This window comes from Danio rerio, chromosome 16 (assembly GCF_052040795.2).
Source record: "Danio rerio strain M-AB ecotype USA chromosome 16, GRCz13ab, whole genome shotgun sequence".
Lineage (NCBI taxonomy): Eukaryota > Metazoa > Chordata > Actinopteri > Cypriniformes > Danionidae > Danio > Danio rerio.
In genome coordinates, this window is record NC_141036.1 from 24,520,267 (window position 1) to 24,540,288 (window position 20,022).

At 42.7% G+C, this 20,022-nt stretch overlaps 2 long non-coding RNA genes across 3 annotated transcripts in view; both read left to right on the forward strand.

Annotated features, from left to right (window-relative positions):
* The window catches only part of LOC101883647 (uncharacterized), a 713,507-nt gene that overhangs the window by 132,046 nt on the left and 561,439 nt on the right, over positions 1 to 20,022 (forward strand). The window lies entirely within an intron of this gene.
* On the forward strand, positions 371 to 5,950 carry LOC147840254 (uncharacterized). The gene is made up of 3 exons (XR_015511381.1): positions 371 to 3,581; positions 4,667 to 4,953; positions 5,115 to 5,950. It is a non-coding gene; the product is annotated as an uncharacterized LOC147840254 (long non-coding RNA).

Consider the following 20,022-nt stretch of genomic DNA (forward strand, 5'->3'; position numbering starts at 1 on the left):
TGAACTTTGCCTTTTTTTAACCTCAAATAACAATTTTAATGTTCTACACCGTTAGTTCTCAACATTTTCTGCATTGTTTCATATTAATTAACACCGATTACAAAGGTTGCCTGGATTTATAATTGATTGAAAAGGTTTTGGTTTGACAGCTGCTTTACTACAAAATATCACTTCAGATTTTACAAAAATGTTTTAACTTGATATACATGTATTATGAGGCGAGGCAGTGGTGCAGTAGGTAGTGCTGTCACCTCACAGCAAGAAGGTCGCTGGGTTGCTGGTTCGAACCTCGGCTCAGTTCGCGTGGGTTTCCTCCGGGTGCTCCGGTTTCCCCCACAGTCCAAAGACATGCGGTACAGGTGAATTGGGTAGGCTAAATTGTCCGTAGTGTATGAGTGTGTGTGTGAATGTGTGTGGATGTTTCCCAGAAATATGTTGCGGCTAAAAGGGCATCCTCTGCGTAAAAACTTGCTGGATAAATTGGCGGTTCATTCCGCTGTGGCGACCCCAGATTAATAAAGGGACTAAGCTGACAAGAAAATGAATGAATGAATGATACATGTATTATAAAGTTATTCAGTAACACTTTACAATAAATGTAGTAAAGTTTGTTGTTGTGGGAAGAAGAAGATTCAGGCGATTCAGGTAAGCAAAATGTTTTATTATATTTTTAAGTTGCACCACACGTGAAGCTGTGTGTGTGTATGTGTTCTCCTCTCTCGGCTGCTCCTTCTGTTCTCCTTCAGAAGGGTGTCCCTCCAGCTCAATCCCGAGAATAAACAGGTGTTATTTATTATTTCTGATTGGCCTGCTGATTAGCTTACAAGCTCTAAGCATGCTCTCCCCCATTGGGTATTCGATTATGTATACCTCTCCACATACCCCCACCGTCCGCCTCAGGCCGGAGAGCCATCCGGCCTGCAAGCAACCTCCTCGCCCTGGAGAGGAGGTCGGCTACAGCCATCAGTGCACCCGGACTGTGGACCACCTTGAATTTAAAAGGCTGTAAAGCTAGATACCAATGCGTGATCCGCGCGTTGGTATCCTTCATACGGTGGAGCCATTGGAGAGGAGCACAGAGGACGAATTCCCTACCCAGGAGGTAATAGTGAAGAGTGACAACGGCCCACCTGATTGCCAGGCACTCCTTCTCTATGGTGCTGTACTTAGCCTCACTCTTACTGAGTTTGCGGCTAATGTACATCACCGGCCGTTCCACCGGCCGCTCTCTATATGGTGCTGAATCAAATTATTTTGAACGGGCAGGGGTCAGAACATGTCAGAATACTCGCGTTGAAGGTGAGCTGGCTAGCTGAGAGATAATCCCCCCCCGGTGACCAGAGCGCCCAGCCACTGTCGGTCATCCTCGTTTGTAACCAGCGCAGCCAGCATCACCTCCTCCGGCTCCCTCCACTGCTTCAGCAGATATATCTAACGTGAACCAGCCCTATCCAAACGAACCACCTCATAAATGAGATTGCTAACTCGTCATGTGACCACAAACGGCTCTTGCCACTTTCCACCAGTTCCAGCGTCCGGAAGCACTGATGCTGCTCCTCTAGGTTGTGGCCTGCCTGCTGGAGAATGGCTCGCTTCAGGTGAGCATACTTCAGGAGGTTTTGGGCCGATAGCTGCTGTGCGGCGATCTGAGCTTTGCCTTAGAGCAGAGGGATGACTCGTACTGGCCACTCTGCCCGCGACTAGCCACACGCCTCCACCATTTTCTCAAATAGATCAAGGAACACTTCTGGGTCATCGTCTGATACCATTTCCTGTAAAGCGATGGGAGAGTAAGCAACAGATGTCGGAGCGGGCCGGATCTCCTGGGACAGCAGACTCCAGATTTGCTGGCGGTCCGCCCGCTGGGCCTCCATGAGGACTTGAAAACATTGATCTTGGATGTTCTTCAGTTCCACTAGCGTGTCATGTTGTTTTTGGGGGAGGCCCGCGGGCCTGGGTGGCTTCCGCAAATGGCAGCCTTGACGAAGTTGTCATTGTGGCAGCAAAGTTTCTTCTTCTTCCCGGATTTCGGCACCACTGCAGTAAAGTTCGTTGTTGTGGGAAGAAGAAGACAGGATCAGTGATTCAGGTGATCAAAATGTTTTATTATATTTTTAAATTGCACCACATGTGAAGCTATGTGTGTGTTTTTGCTTTCTCTCCTCTCTCGGCTGCCCATTTGTTCTCCTTAAGAAGGGTGTCTCTCTAGCCCAATCACTAGAATAAACAGGTGTTATTTATTATTTCTGATTGTCCTGCTGATTAGCTGCTGAGCATGCTGAGCATGCTCTCCCCACTCATAGAGTGTTCGATCATGCTTACCTCTCTACAATAAAGTTGTAATTAGTCAGCAACAAAGATAAGGATCCAAATGCAGTTTACAAAGAGATTTGTCAGGCAGGCAAAGGTCAAAACAGGGACAGACAGGAGCATGGACAGACAATGGGGCTCTGGATCAGGAGGCACTGGCGGTACTGTCAACCCTAGTGGATCTGGAGCCTCTGGGTCAGGGGGCACTGGCCATTCAGACAACCCCAGTGGGTAAGGAGGCTCTGGGTTAGAAGGCACTGGCGGCTCAGACAACTCCAGTGGCTCAGGCAGCTGCATCAACGGCTCTTGCATCTGCAGCTCTGGCGGCAACAGGGAGCACTCTTGGAGCTCATGCAGCATGTGGAAGTCACACAGCTTTGATCGCCTGTTCTTACTCAGGAGTATCTGGTGCCCACTCCAGGGACTCAGGAAGGGGATCTGACAGCTTTGGCAATGATGCAGGTTTTGGCAGTGACAGAGGCTCTGGAAGCTCCAGCAGTGACGGGGAATCTGGCAGTGATAGCTCTGGTGGTGGCAGCAGCTCAGGTGTTGGTAGTCATTCTTGTGATGCAGGCAATGGCATTTCAGGGATGAAACTATGCCAGAACCCATGACAGGAAGAGACCTGGAACAGGATGCCTTGTGAGCTGGTAGTAACTATCTTGGGAGCTTTTGCCAATTTGTAAGGAAACCGCTTTGAGTTGCTTACTTACAGTTGACAAGACTCAGAAATGTGTGTGTGACTGTTAGGTGTATACATTCTCTTGTAAACAGTCCATCATGAGCTTTCCGCTGTGTGTGTGTAATCAGGGGTGATCTGGATCGGTGAGGTGCATGATGGGAGGTTTAGTTCGGTAAAGTGGCATACGTAGTTCCCCTTCGGGTGGGGAACTCCAATGCTCGTGGTTTTGATTTGAGGAAAATCCACGAATTGGGAGGATTCGGTTCAGAAGCCGTTTGTCTGAAAGAGTCTTGAACGGGCCAATGAATGCCAATGAATTAGCAGCGTAAGCTTGCGCAGGTGTGCTTCATTGCCAATTAACCCAGCATATAAGCACACGTGGAGCAAGCATTAAAGCATTAAACATTAAAGATGACTGCAGAACCCTCTCTCATGTGTTGAATTACACTAATTTCTAAGCCATACGTGCATGCTATTTCTGACTGCATACACAGGTTGTTATTGTTCCAAAATGAACCAATGTGAATATAAAACCATCTTCAGCTTTGTAAAGCTGGCTAGGCAGAATAGCGCTCTTTACTGATGTTTTGTTGTTAAACTAAATAAAAATCTACATTATCGATGCTGTAAAAGGAATCTTATGAAACTGAAAATAGTCACATTAATCTTTCGCCGGAAGATTTCAGTGCCTGAACAACATTTCCCTGCATATAACCCATTTATAACCCAATCTACATCAGCTCTCCGTGACAAAAATATTTTTAAAACATAGCATTACCTTTTTAAGAGAAATACTTCAGCAATGGTTTCATCCTTTTTAATATTGTAAGACCCCCCTTCACATTTAATGATATTATGGCTCAAGTAAGTTTGCTGTAATAAAGACAAAAAAAAATTTGTTTTCAAACATACAGTGTGTTTATTACTATATCTAGATATGTTTATGCACGAATAATAGCCCAATGTAAAATATAAAAGAAAAACATCACCAGGCCATTTGTAACTGACAAATGTAAGGCTTTGGCCTTTAATAACAAAAATATCAGTATTCACACTGGTGTATAGGGGGAAAAAATAGTATAGGGTATTACAATTTAATACTTGCATGTTATTTGTTATGCTCTATCAATTAGTGTGAGAATTCCTGCCAGGCGAATCAGTCAGACTCTGTCTTTTTTGTGGGAAACGGGTTACAAATTTGTCCATTTTTGGTCAGCTAGGGCAGTGGTCAGCTAGGGCAGTGGTTCTCAACCTTTTTATCACCACAGAGCACTTTTTTTTACCGAGGACGGGGGGTGTGTTTTGGGGTTTTGTAGGTTGCTAGACGACCATCAACCAGTTTCTCAAGGGATGAAAAGCTGACAAAACATTGCTGTCACTCTGATACAAGTTTTACTTATGGAGAAAAGTACAAAAACGCTGCAGTGTTTTTTGTTTTCTGTGTTTGTCTGGGAAAATTAGTCTTATTCCATACAAGTTTAAGCTGATCTGTCAATGCTTGTCACATGACTTGCCATGTGCTCGCAGCCCGGGGTTCATTGGTGCGAGCGTGTCACACCGCTTGTGCTCACAAGTCGCGCACCTTCATTGGAAACAACAAACTTGTGCAAACTCTAGAAATACGCGGTATGCGAACGGTCCCTGAAAGGCAGCCGTCATTTGCGATCTCCAAAGACGCCTGCTTCTTACTCATTTTGCTGCTTGTGGGTTAAATTTGGGCACTCAAGTGACCGAGATGTAAGTGAGAGAATACAATAATTTTTCAAAATAAGAGACTTTTCAAAATAAATGACAAATCAGACTAATTAATGATTTCTTGTGCCGCCCAGTACCAATTGATCCATGGACTGGTGGTTGAGGACCACTGAGCCAGGGGGAAAAATAAACTAAGATGATCATTCTCCTAATATCCACTACTAGTACTAGTACTAGTACTAGTAAATGCTGCCCTCTCATTGGCTGTAGGTCAGGGGAGTCCAAACTCGGTCCTGGAGGGCCGGTGTCCTGCAGATTTCAGTTCCAACTTGCCTCAACACTTGCATGGATGTTTCTAGAAAACCTAGGAAGAGCTTGATTAGCTGATCCAGGTACGTCTGATTGGGGTTGGAACTAAACTTTGCAGGACACCGGCCCTCCAGGACTGAGTGTGGACACCCCTGCTGTGATCACGAATTGTAACTCATCTGCGATTCTCTCATATCGCGTTCTTGATAATTCATACCGTGTGATTGTCACTCACGTGATTGAGGAACAATTTGCCAGTGATTTCAGGCATTTGTCAGTGATTTCTCGAGTGAAAATCAGGGCTAAAATCATGCAGTCTGTACTCTGTGTTACTTAACGTTAGGAAAATATAGTTGGTCATTGTTAGTTGTTCATTGTTAACAAGTAGGAATTTGCATGTTAACAATGCATTAGTAAAGGTTGAACTATTATTAATAAATGCTGTACATGTATTGTTCATAATTCATATTAGTAAATGCATTAACTAATGAAATCTTAAAGTGCCAGTAAAGTGTCACAGATTAATAAGGATTCTTCAGTCATCCTGTGACAGTTTTTCAATCACAGATATATCAAATTTGAAAATGTGCATGAGTTATGATTCACAGGTTAGCCAATACAGTACTTCTACAAAGTCCTCGTTGTGTCCTGAAACCTCATGTTACTCATTCATCATTCACACACATCACTGAAAGCAAAACTACACACTTCATTTGTTGTGATATTAAAGTATCCTATTTAAAAGCCATTTGAGCCAGCCGAGTGGCTTTGAATTTCATGCAAATCTTTTATCCGTATGACAATCATCTAAACCAGGGGTTCTCAAACTTTATCATTTCGAGGTTTATCTCCTTCTTCTAAGGTTTTTCTAAAGGCCCAAACTGTCTAGAGAAAATGCTGATTTGAAAAGCTTTTATTAGCAAAACGATTCTTTTGCCTTCTATTTAGATAATTAAAAAACAAAACAAAAAAAAAACAATATATATTTAAATATAATAATATACATTTTAATATAAAAAAAAACAAAAAAAAAAAAAAAACACAGAGACCGGTTCAAAGCTCCTGAATTCTTTACTTCAGTTATTCTTTAGAACTGCTGGGTATTTGGGCCTTTTCTTCAATAAAAAAAGCTGACAGGACATGGCACAAAATGCCATTTTTGCTTTGAATTAGACTGACTACTATTCATCTATTGGTTTACTATTCATATAGATTAAAAATAAACAAAGAAATGTAAAACACAGTAAAAACACTTAAATCTGTCGAAATGCGTCGATCTGAAGGCGTTTTGGTTTGTAGCTGGACACTATTTGGAGTTCGCTGACAGGAACAGTCGCAATCTCACAGCAATTTGTAATTTTTTGATTTAGTAGCTAATTCGTATGAATTCATACAATCTAATTCGTACAATTTGCTCATCACCCAATGACGGTTGGGGTTAGGGGTGTGGTTAGGTGCCACGCCTCCTCTTTAAATTCATACATTTTCGTACGACTGAACTCGTACAAATTAGTCACTAAACTGACAATACGTAAAATACTTACGCTTCCTTGTGAGATCAGGCTGCTTGCGGGACATCACAATGGACAACTAAATATTAAATATTTTACATAAAGAGAGCATGCATAGTTTGTGAATCAACTGACTTGTGCGATACAGTACGGGTTGCGGATGTGAGGCACGCGCGAGCTGTTATTAAAACTTTAATTATCGTTACCTTTTACATTTTGCGTGACGGTTTGATTTATTCAACTAAGAATGTAGTCCTAGTTGACGCGCTGTAGTTGGAAGTTGAAGCCACATGTCTGTACAGTGAGGCTGTTTTAGTCTAGTGAGTCCGAATTAGCCTAATCAATCACAGAAAACGGGAAATGCCATTACTTTGATCATTTTAATATGCCATCTTTAATAATGAATTCAAATAATTATAGTATAATATTTAAGTTCATTTTAAGCTATCTTGTGGCCCACCGGCTGAGAATCCCTGATCTAAACAAACTGTTCTTTTGCACACTTCTGACACACCAACAAAAATACATTACATGGTTACTATGTCATTACAATTGATTGTCTGGATCATTAAAATGTTTTTAGGTATTTCAATAATTAGATACATGTCAATGTAATAAGTGAGGTTTTTAGCCCTGTTTAAATATTGTCACTATCCTCAGGGCTGAACCATTGCCATGTAACATAAGTTTAAACAACCTTTATAAATATAATAAGAAAGAGGAAAGGCTTTTGAAATCTAGTCTAACATCCATATCCAAAACAAATTACTGTTGTTTGGTTAGAAAATGCTGATAGCAACGAGCCATACAATCTTTGATTGTGCTACATATTTGCTTAGTTATGGTGTGTGTGTGTGTGTGTGTGGCAGCCGGAAAGTACCTTCACATGGTAACAAAAAAAAAAAAAAAAAAAATGCATGTACAGGTCTGCTATAGTAAAATCTTAGGACAGAAAGACCTGCAATCACACTATTCTGCCTTCTGTTTGTAATTCTGTCTGTTGTTAAAGAGAAGTTGTGTATTTAAGACATCTGCGTAAGGTGAAGAGATTTACACATCAGACTTGCCATTTGTATTGACTGTTTCACTAAGTGTCCGCAGAGAAAACTACAGCCAGTTAAGACATAATCAACATACTGTACATTATATAAAGTTGGCTATGTTTAACACATAGGGATTCACAGAAAATACAACTGTGTCACTTGTAAATGTGTGAGAATATGGCCTGGAAAGATAGAAGTAGCCCTTAAGCTCAAATATCATGCTATTTATTCTTTCCCTCAGTGTCATTCAAAATCTGTTTGACTTACTGGGCTTTAATGCTATTTGGTTTAGTATCTTGTTGTTCTGCAAGAAGATTTAATAAAAAAAAAGATTAAATAAAATGAAAAAAGAACTTACTTTTTTGGGAGCACCGTTGCTTTAGGCACATATTTGGGCGTATTTCCACAATGACTTACGTCTGCATGCTCTGAATGCTGCCAATTCGTCTGTACAGATATTTATCATTTGGTATTACCCTTTGTCATTCAAAAAAAAAAAAAAAACACATTTTACAATCAACCTGTAAAACCCCATGGATTTTCCACTTCACATGTTCTCTGTAGTAAATAAAAAAGTTATTTGGGCCTTTCAAAAATAATGTGTAAATAAATAGCATTGCTGCTTTTTGGTACTTTTTACCAGGTGAAAAAGCATGATAATAATACTTGGTTGTTCTGTCTCACTACATATACCTAACGTTCTCTGTTGATTATTTTTTTTTATAGCTGTGACTGGTGAGCTGGACTTTAAGGCCTGGCAGTTTCATGAGACTAAATTACATTCATTATGCAACTGCATATGTTGCATAAGACAGCCCTGCAAATGGACATGCACAAGCAAGCAAATCATCTTTGTTTTATCTAAATTTTATCTACATTCTGCACTGTGGATTACTATGCTGTTTGGATTAAGAAAACTGTGGACTGTTATTGTCTGAAAATGAATGGCAGCTCGGTAAGATTTTATTTATTTATTTTTTTAACATTTTGACTTGACAAATGTGGATTTAAGTGTTAAACAAGTATTTAACATAATTAATGCTTTTGCTGCATGCAGGGTCAGTCAGTGGATACATCAGTGGTTGTATCAATTGTTTAAAGTTGACAAGTAGAAATGTGCATATATATAAACTAATTATTTTCATAGCAAATAAACACTTGTAGCCACCACTGTACAGATAAGTACTCAAAAAATTGAGAAAGGCATGCAGCTTCAGTCTGTCTGATTTGAAGAAAAATATTGAAGAAAGTTAAGTAATGCTTCATTGAACTCAATATTATTCTTTCTAGTGCCTTTAATAATAGCTTAACATATCAGATATTTGTGATTATTTTACTGATCCATTTTTAATTTGAAGTTGGAGACTTAAAATTAAACATTGTGTTTATTTTATATTTTAATTTCATCACACCTAAAAAAAAAACTTTGAGCATATGACATTGTCTCCTGATAGAAATATCATGGAAAACTGATGCTTAAAGAATTATATTCAGAAAAAATGTCATGTTTTGGATATCATTTTTTCTTTTGTGAATCACCTTAACGGTATCCAAAGTATTTAAATTTAAGTTTCAAAACATGAGTAATCTAACAGAATACATACTTTAAATAAAAACTTTAAAGTGAATTAATTTGTAATCTGTAGTGAAATAAATTTGAAAAGTATCCATTCTAATTCTCATCCCTGTGCTAGAGTCAACTTTTAGAAATGTGGATTCCTGCCAATATTTCGCATTGCAGTTTCTTTTATGGGAACTAATTGATTTGCCGCTTCTAAAAAGCATTTAACTCAAAAAGTACCTTTTAATGTACAAGTCGAGTCAATGAAGCTGGTATGTTCTATAAGTGGATTTAGCTTATCCTTCATATCATCAGCTACTGTAAATCAATATGTATTTTTTTATTAATGTATTTTATAATTATACTATATAAAAATTATAATTATAGGTGCAATGCTTTTATGAGAACCAAGTAAAGCCATGCCAACACTTTGTTTTGATGGTCCATTTGAGTATTTGTAGACTGTCTGCTTAATATCTGTTGATACTGCTGCCAAACAGACATTAAACTGACTATAAGAAACATTGCAAGTACATGTCAACTTACACTAACCCTAACCCCAAACCTAACAGTCTACTTATAATCTAATGAAAATTAGCTGGCATGTAGATGCAATGTAACTTAAATTTAACAAACGGAAAAAAAGTGATGCCAAAGCCACCCTTTTCTCTATTCTTTGTTTCTACAGTATGTATTGTTTTATGTATTTTTCAGTGCATTCAGTAGTCTGAACAACACCTACCTTGTTACATATTTGGTTAGCTTGGTATATGTTTGTTGTTGTTTTTTTTTAAACATTTTTAAGGCCATTATCTTTTCATTTTTTTTCTGGGTGTTGGAATAGTCCTAATTTGGTCTCAAATCTAAATCTGTACAGAAAAACAGAATTACCACAGCATAACTGGTTAAAGGTGTAAATTTTGTCAGCATGCGAGCCCAAATTTCTTAAGTCATTATTCTTTGCCTTTAGTGATAGTATAGAGGTAGCTCTGCCAGCACTCTGCGGGGACTTTTCCCAACAAAACCAAGATTATCTGATGTATTCATAACAGGATCAATAACAGAATCAGTCAATAAACTAACCTTTATTTTTATCATGTTAATTTAGGTTTTGTGGCATATTAAGCATGGAATACATAATTTATAAGCTTTTATTTTATTCAAGTGGAAAGTGCCCGCATGTTAAGACATAAGGAGTGTTTCAGCAGCAGCATAAGGCCACACTAATGCTCACTTTGCAACATTTGCAATATTATGCATGATTAGGACCAACTATAAGACTAGCATGATTTGCTCATCTTGTGATATATTGACAGAATAAATGAAACTAACTTCACTGAAAAAAAATTATTCGAAGATGATTCCTTGGATTTACTCAATTTTTTATGTTGAGTGGTTGTAAACAATTTATCTGGGCTGAATTTAAACAAACAAATTAAGTTGAACATTGTTCAATTTAATTTGTTTGTTTAAATTCAACACAAATAAATTGTTTGCAACAGTTCTGCATGCAACACTTGTGGTTAAAGCATTTAAACCACATACAGAAATGGAAAATCAGTCATCAGCAGCACATGAAAGCAAAAACATTTACATCAATTTTATTGCACTTAAAAATTGTTTTCTTTTAACAACTTTTCATGCCTGCTCAGAGGTCTGTGCTGTAAATATAGAAAATCACATTCAGATTTATTTTGTGGTGGTATGTTTTTGGAAATAGCTAAAAAATACATAGAATGGGTCAAAATTGTAGACTTTTCTTTTTTAGGCAAAATCATTACAACATTAAAGATCATGTTCCAGATATTTCGCCACTTTAGAATTTTAAGGTTCTATCTGCGTTCTAAATGATTTTGAGATATTGAGCTTCAAAGTTTTTGCATTCCATATAACAAACAATATGTGTGTAACAGTTCTTTTTCATACATTAATCCTAAGGGTTCTCTAAATGTAAATTATTAAAGTTCCCCTTCGGTTGGGGAACTTCAGTGCCATAAGTGGATGAAATCCACGATGGGAGGATTGGGATCAGAAGCCGCTTGTCTGGAGAGTATTGAACGGGCCAATGAATGAAATTAATTGGCAGCGTAAGCTTGCGCAGGTGTGCGGCATCTGCAATTATCTCAGCATATAAGCACACCTGAAGCCAGCAGACGCCATCCTTTTCGCTTCAGATCCTTTCTGAGTGAGTCGATGAGGGTTCCTCTTGCTGATCAGCACTTCAGAGCGAACGAGTGTGTCTCCCGGTCCAGAGTGGGTCTTCGCGGTGGCAGACGGTCGAGCTGGGTTTCTCCCTTGCCTGCGGTTCTTTGGGTCCGGTCCTACAGAGCGGTGCGTATTGTTGCAAACTTTCCTAAAAGAGCAACACAGTCGTGCAGCACGTCCTTTTCAGGATGGCGCTCCGACTGTGCGTTTCTGGATGCGGAGGTTTCCTGGCTCCGGATGATGGACACGATCACTGCATTGCATGTTTGGGGGTCCAGCATGTTAATGCGTTGCTCGCGGGCGGTTCATGTCGTCATTGCGATGCCATGACCGTTGCACAGCTAAGATCGCGGCTAACTTTCGCAAGAGAGCGAGCCACCCCAGTTGCCTCCTGTTCTAAAAAAGCAGCGGGCGCTCGGGCAGATCTGAGGGTTTCAGCGGGAGATAATCCGCCGCCCACGGGCTCGCGGACCTCTCGCTCCTCACGGCACTCCATCCAAGCTTCGGGTAGTGGGAGTGATCCGTCTAACCAGATGGTAGCTCTCACACTCGCTGACACCGGAGATCAGATGTCCTCCGCGGCATTGGAGGGTGGGCTTTCACTGTCCGACGAAGATCCGGACCCGCTCGCCCCCTCCGGGCAGGTGAGTGCTGTCAAATCGGATCCTGAAGCGGACATGTTAGCCGTGCTTTCCCGGGCTGCTTCGGCCGTGGGGTTGGAGATGGTTTATCCCCCAGCTCCGCGGCCGGACCGACTAGATGGGTGCTACGTAGAGGACCAGAAGGCGAAGCCTTCGAAGCCTCTCGTCCCCTTCTTCCCGGAAGTGCAAAGTAGGCTCACGCAGTCTTGGAGGGCACCTTTCTCTGCCCGTGCTGCGTGTGCCTCCGCCCTCACCGCCCTTGACGGCGGAGCTGCCAGGGGGTATGAGGCGATCCCGTCAGTGGAGCGCGCTATCGCGGTCAATCTTTGTCTGCGCGGCGCCTCTACGTGGCGGGGTTTGCCCCGCCTCCCGTCCAAAGCCTGTAGGTTGTCTGCCTCCCTCGGAGCCAGAGCTTATAAGGCTGCGGGCCAGGCTGCTTCTGCTTTGCACGCGATGGCCACCTACCAGCGCTACCAAGCGCAGGCGCTGGCCGAGCTGCACGAGGGCGGGTCCAAACCAAGCTTATTACATGAGCTGCGCAGCGCGACCGACTATGCTCTTCGGACTACTAAGTCCGCCGCGTGTGCGCTGGGGAGGACGATGTCCACACTTGTGGTTCAGGAACGCCACCTCTGGCTAAACCTGGCCGATATGCGCGATGTTGACAAAGTTCGCTTTCTTGCCTCGCCCATATCCCAGGCTGGCCTGTTCGGCGACACCGTCGGTGAATTCACCCAGGAATTCAAGGCGGTGAAAGAGCAGTCGGATGCGATGGGCAATGTCATCTATCGGCGTGGCCGTAGGCCCGCTCCGCCCGCCGAGCCATCCACCTCCGCTGTTCCTCGCCGAGGGCGCCCGCCAACGAGTGCTGCCCCGCCCCCGCCTGCGCCTCCGGCCAAGCGGGCGCGGCGTACACATCGAAAGCAGGCAGCCCCTCCTGCCCAGGGCGCCGTTAAGTCCGGTAAACGGACAGCGAAGCGTCCCTGAGACAGGCCATCCGGAGAAGAGGAAACTTGCTCTTTCCCCGCTGGAGGGCGGGGCCCCGATAACAACGGTACTTTTCAGTGCCACCAAAACATCAGTAAAAGAGCACTTTTTCCCTTCCCCGAATGTGACTGCACGAGTTCTGCCAGTCCGGGACGCGCTGCCTTCCGGCTCGCAGACTCTACGTGCTTCGCCAGTGGCTCACGAGCGCTGGGGGGACGGTCTCCCTTCCCTCAGCCCTCCAGCCCCCTCTCCGGAGTCAGGGTGCGGAGCCAGAGCGAATCGCTCTCCTCCAGCTCTGCAATCGAGCCGGTTCCTCCAGCCGAGATGGAGAGTGGGTTTTACAGCCCATACTTCATCGTACCCAAAAAGAGCAGTGGGTCACGGCCAATCCTAGATCTGCGCGTTTTGAACCGCTGTCTGCACAGGCTGCCGTTCAGAATGCTCACGCAGAGGCACATTCTCCAATGCGTTCGTCCTCAGGATTGGTTTGCAGCCATAGACCTGAAGGATGCGTATTTCCATGTCTCCATTCTTCCACGCCACCGCCAATTTCTGCGGTTTGCGTTCGAGGGTCGAGCGTGGCAGTACAAGGTCCTCCCCTTCGGGCTCTCTCTGTCTCCGCGGGTCTTCACCAAACTCGCGGAGGGTGCCCTAGCGCCCCTTCGGCTCGCGGGCATTCGCATACTCAATTATCTCGAGGTGCTTCGGCATCTCCGCCTACTGGGGCTTCAGGTCAACCGAGAAAAGAGCAAACTCGCCCCCGTGCAGAGGATTTCTTTTCTCGGGATGGAGCTGGACTCGATCACCATGGTAGCGCACCTCTCCGAGGAACGCGCTCGCCTGTTGCTGAACTGTCTGAGGGAGCTCGACAGCAAACTAGTGGTCCCACTGAAGTTCTTTCAGAGGCTCCTGGGGCATATGGCATCCGCAGCCGCCGTCACGCCGCTCGGGTTGCTCCATATGAGACCACTTCAGCACTGGCTTCACGATCGGGTCCCCAGACGCGCATGGCACGCGGGCACACACCGGGTCTCGGTTACTGCGCTGTGTCGCCGCGCCCTCAGCCCTTGGAACGACCCCTCGTTCCTACAGGCCGGTGTGCCTCTAGGACAGGCGTCCAGCCATGTTGTTGTTTCAACAGACGCTTCCAACACGGGTTGGGGGGCTGTGTGTCGCGGGCATGCGGCTGCGGGCCTGTGGAAGGGTGCCCAGCTGCATTGGCATATCAATCGCCTAGAGCTGTTGGCAGTGTTCCTCGCTCTCCACCGCTTTTTACCGGTGCTGGAGCGGCAACACGTGCTGGTCAGGACGTACAGTATGGCGGCGGCGGCGTATATCAACCGCATGGGGGGTATGCGCTCTCGCCGCATATCTCAGCACGCCCGCCGTCTGCTCCTCTGGAGTCACCCGCGGCTGAAATCGCTGCGCGCCATTCATGTTCCAGGCACGCTCAATCATGCAGCCGATGCGCTCTCACAACAGCTGTTACGCCCTGGAGAATGGAGACTCCACCCCGAGTCTGTTCAGCTGATATGGGCGCGATTCGGGGAGGCCCAGATCGATCTGTTTGCTTCCCCCGAGAACGCTCACTGCCAGTTGTTTTTTTCCCTGACCGAGGGCTCTCTCGGCACGGATGCACTGGCCCACAGCTGGCCTCGGGGCATGCGCAAGTATGCGTTTCCCCCAGTGAGACTGCTCGGGCAGTTTCTGTGCAAGGTCAGGGAGGACGAGGAACAGGTTCTGCTAGTTGCGCCCCTTTGGCCCAACCGGACCTGGATATCAGAGCTCTCACTCCTCGCGACGGCCCTCCCCTGGCGGATCCCTTTGAGAGAGGACCTACTCTCTCAGGGACAGGGCACCATCTGGCACCCTTGCCCCGATCTTTGGAACCTCCACGTGTGGTCCCTAGACGCGAGGAAGACTTAGGTAACCTACCGACTGCGGTGGTTAATACCATCACTCAGGCTAGAGCCCCCTCCACGAGGCGCGCCTACGCCCTGAAGTGGAGTCTATTCACTGAATGGTGCGTCTCTCGCAGAGAAGACCCCCGAAATTGTCAGATTAGTGTTGTGCTCTCTTTCCTTCAAGAGAAGTTGGACAGCAGGCTGTCGCCCTCCACTCTCAAGGTTTACGTGGCCGCCATCTCCGCTTATCATAGCGCGGTAGCTGGCGGCACCGTGGGAAAGCATAACCTGGTTATCCAGTTCCTTAGGGGTGCTAGGCGAATTAATCCATCTCGCCCCCCTCTCATGCCCTCTTGGGATCTCGCCCTCGTTCTCACGAGTCTGCGATCCGATCCCTTTGTGCCACTCGAATCAGTATCTCTAAGATTCTGTCCCTGAAGACAGCTCTGCTGGTTGCGCTGGCCTCCATCAAGAGGGTCGGGGACCTGGAGGCATTTTCGGTCAGTGACTCGTGCCTGTAATTCAGGCCGGATTACTCTCACGTCATCCTGAGACCCCGCCCCGGTTATGTGCCCAAGGTTCCTACCACCCCCTTTAGAGATCAGGTAGTGAACCTGCAAGCGCTGTCCCCGGAGGAGGCAGACCCAGCCCTTTCTTTACTTTGTCCAGTTCGCGCTCTGCGCATTTATGTGGACCGTACTTAGAATTTTAGATCATCTGAGCAGCTCTTTGTCTGTTATGGCGGTCGGCAGCAGGGAAGTGCCGTATCGAAACAAAGATTATTCCACTGGATTGTGGATGCCATTTCACTCGCTTATTCGAGTCGAGGTCAGCCGTGTCCCCCGGGAGTACGTGCACACTCCACTCGGAGCGTTGCATCCTCTTGGGCGCGTGCACGCGGCGCCTCTCTAACAGACATCTGTAGAGCTGCGGGCTGGGCGACACCCAACACATTTGCAAGGTTTTACAATCTGCGAGTGGAGCCGGTTTCCTCAAGGGTATTAGGTAACCCTTTGGTGATTGAGGAGACAACTCGGTAGGGTGTTGAAACACGCTTGCTGCGCCATTCTCCCTAACACGGAGGTACGTACACCTTTTTATCTGTCAGTAAAGTTCCCCGTCAGGTGATTCCTGCAGATTCCTCCGTGGCCCCCAGCACTGACTCAGTGGAGGAGTCACTTGCTGGCCCACTACGTTGTAGGTCTGCCCGCTGGTCAGCCCGCGTTTTGGGTATAGGTGCCTGCTATGCGTGATCCCAACTAGGCGATCCTATATGCTCATTCCGCCACGGTTAAGTCCCCCCCCTGGGCGGACCCGTGTCTTCCCTCTCCGCTAACCACGCTTTTGCTATGAGTACTCCCCCTTTTTAGGGCTAGTCCATATGTAATTCTGCCATCTTTCCCCCCCTTGGGTAACGGATGGCCTCCGCAGCGTCCTCCCTATCGGGATTGCACGCTTCCCAACGTACTGTCGTATTTCCTAGAATTATCTAGATGCTCACGACTTCCCAAAAAATATATCTAAATCCGTAAAACTTCTGTTGAAGTAGGATAAATTAGGGCCAGGGACACGTTGGAGGACCGCGCCCCCCATGATGTGGGTGCGTCACGCTTGCTTGACTATCTCCTCATCGGGGGTGTTGTTAAGGTGCAGTCATTATGGCGCTTTCCATACTTCTCCCATCGTGGATTTCATCCACTTATGGCACTGAAGTTCCCCAACCGAAGGGGAACGTTCGAGGTTACAGAAGTAACCCTTCGTTCCCCGAGGAGGGGAACGGAAGTGCCATACTCCGTCGCCATAATGACTGTCCCTTAGCTGTTTGAAAGTCTCTTCAGCTTAAAAGGATGGCGTCTGCTGGCTTCAGGTGTGCTTATATGCTGAGATAATTGCAGATGCCGCACACCTGCGCAAGCTTACGCTGCCAATTAATTTCATTCATTGGCCCGTTCAATACTCTCCAGACAAGTGGCTTCTGATCCGAATCCTCCCATCGTGGATTTCATCCACTTATGGCACTTCCGTTCCCCTCCTCGGGGAACGAAGGGTTACTTCTGTAACCTCGAACGTTCTCTTACATTTGCAAATTGGAGTAAATAAACCACGGTAAATGCAGATAGAACCTTCTCATTCTGAAAAGTAATTTTCCACAGAGTTATAAGGTTCTATCTGGCAGATCATTTATGGATTGAATTACATTTCTAGAAATACAATCAACAAATATTTAAGATGGTGTTGTAACAATATGTTGATGCTTAAGAAAATAACATTTTTGCTTTCTATAACATTTATTTAATGTTTATGACTATTCTTTCTTGTTCAAATTAAGCATGCAAGGCTGTGTTAAATATTTATATTCAGTGCAGATGTTAATTTTATCTAATTAATATGTTAATATTTATGACATTTTATGCTTTATATGAAATATTGAATTATATGGATTAAATTATATTGCCCATGAATTAAATGAAGTATTTGCCCTTCAAGGCTTAATATTAAATTTAAAGACTTTTAAAAGAAACAGACGATGACCAAATGAGTTTAATAAACACATTTACACACATCTCAATTTTGTGTGGTGCGGCATTATTTAGCCGACTCTGATTTTGTTTGATTTTGTCTTTCTGGTTTTTCCCGCTGTCAATGGAGCAGTCTGGCGAAAACACCAAAAGCTGATCCTGATTGGTCCTCGTGCATGCATTAAAAAAGCTGATTGGCTCACAGAAAGAACTTTATAGAGCTAAGCTAGAGTTTGACTTTGTAGATAAAACCTTTTTTTATTTTTTTTAAATAAAAAGTCTTAGAATGTAAACAACTTATTAAAAAAGCATCACATAATGTAAATAAGTTGTCATTTAATAAGAATCTGTTCATAATAATTTAATTTTGACAAAAATGTCAGATAGAACCTTATAATTCTAAGATGACGATTTTGTTAAATTTGCAAACTGTAAATATATAAAAAGTTGTATTTTTGTTTAGTAATATGCAAATCACTTAATTTTGACTACTTTAGATGTGATTTTCTCATTATTTAGGCTTTTCTAAACACATTTACAAACAAAGCATGTAAAGAAACAAAAACGTAAAATTAGACCTTTTTTTTTGCTGCTGTTATTATTAAGAAATTTTAAAAAAATGTATATAGCTGTTTCACCAGTACTTTGAATTACATAATGCATTGTGTCCTGTTTTACTTTAAACTGAATTACCATACACTTAACAAACAATGCCATTTCCAGAAAAATGTTTTATAAGGATTAATTTTCCCTCATAGATTGCTGATTTTCACTTTAATCATCATATATCACTGCACCATTTGCCAATTCAATCTTAAGTAATGATCCCCCCCCTTTAGTCAGTTTTTTTTGCTAAATCTGTGGTTCTGTGCTGATTGGTGATCCATAACATGCAAGCCAACACTTAAAGGGATTGTTTACCCAGAATTGAAAACTGTCATCAATCTTGACTTTCCAAACCAGTTAGATTTTGTATTTATTTTTTTATTCTGAACAAAAACGAAGATATTTTAACGAATGCTTGAAACCTGTAACCATTGGCATCCATAGGAAAAGAAACACTATGGAAGTCAGTGGCTAAATGTTTTCATCTTTCAAAAACAAACAAACAACTTATTAAACAAAAGAAAAGAGAAAAAACTCAAACTGGTTTGGAACAAGACAAGGGCAAGAAAACAATGTCATCATTTCCATGTTTAGTTGAACTACCTTTTTAAGAATAATGTGAGGAAGATTAATGATGCAATGTTTTATCACACCAACTGGAAAAGACACAGGAATCTTGTTTAGTTTGTGCCAGACAACAGAAAGTGGAGTGATCAGCCACCAGGCTAATATAGTTCACTTCCCCCCTTTAGCATTTCCTGTTGTACGTACATGAGGTGACACATGAGGTGATGTTATAATGCGATGTAATTGGCCAGTCTATGCTGTTGTTGTTTTTTTTTATCTTGCTATCATGAGACAAATGAAGTGAGCACAGAGAAGATTTATATATATTTTTGCATTTATTTTTATCATATGCTCTCTGATGTTGCTTAAATGATTGATTCTAGAAATATTCACATGGGGTCATACAGTATAACACTGCCTCATAAACAATAGATTTTTACAGTAAGATGATGTTTTGTTGCTCCAGGTTACATGTAAATAAGTGTTGAACATTAATTTCCCGGAAAACTGTGTCCAGATTGAGAAACGGGTAGTTTCCATAAAGTGAGTCAGCAGTTTTTGTGGCGAATATACCATCTTTCAATTTGTTAACTGTTGCTGGCCCACCTATTCTTAACCTGGTTTACAGTTAGGTTTTGTTTGTGTATTTACTAGCACAATCTAATAATCAACAAAATTCTAAAGCATTTATTAATCCCTTCAGCATTTTCTAATTTAATAAACTAATTAAATTACTAGTTTAATAAATTATAAAATCCGGCATTACATTAACATTAGTTAATGCGCTGTGAGTAACATAAAGAACAAGGAACAATTTAATTTCCATGAACTAATGTTAACAAAGATGAATACTGTGATAAATGTATTGTTCATTGTCTGTTCATGTCAGTAAATACATGAACACAAATATTTTGTAAAGTGTTACTCTTAACCTGATCTCTAATGTTAATTGAAAGATTATTCATTGCATTCATTATTCATTCATCCTGTATGACTGTGTAAATTGCTCTTTAATTGCTTTTATGAACTCCACACCTTAGTGAGCACTGTCACATTTAAAGATCAAAAATATATGTTTCTGTAGATATTTATATAATTTTTTTTCCTAATCATGATAAGTCATATCAACAAAGGTCTGCTAGTAGTATGGTTGTCCATCTCTTCAATGCATTCTGCTGTAGAAGTGAATTTGTCACAGAAATAGATGGATTTGTGACAAAACATACAAATTGGATGTTGTTCATGGAATAATGCCTAAAACCGTATTAGATTTTATAACAATTTTAGATTTCAAATTTAAATAATTTATTAAATGAATATTTTTTATTAATTTTATTATTTTAGATTTTATTAAATGAATTGATTTTTTTTAATATACAAATGTACATTATAAAACGAGGATACATTATTGTCATTTTGAATGTCATTTCTAAATATTAGGTTTAAAAAAATGCCCCTCCACACCCTATTTAAAAAAATGAT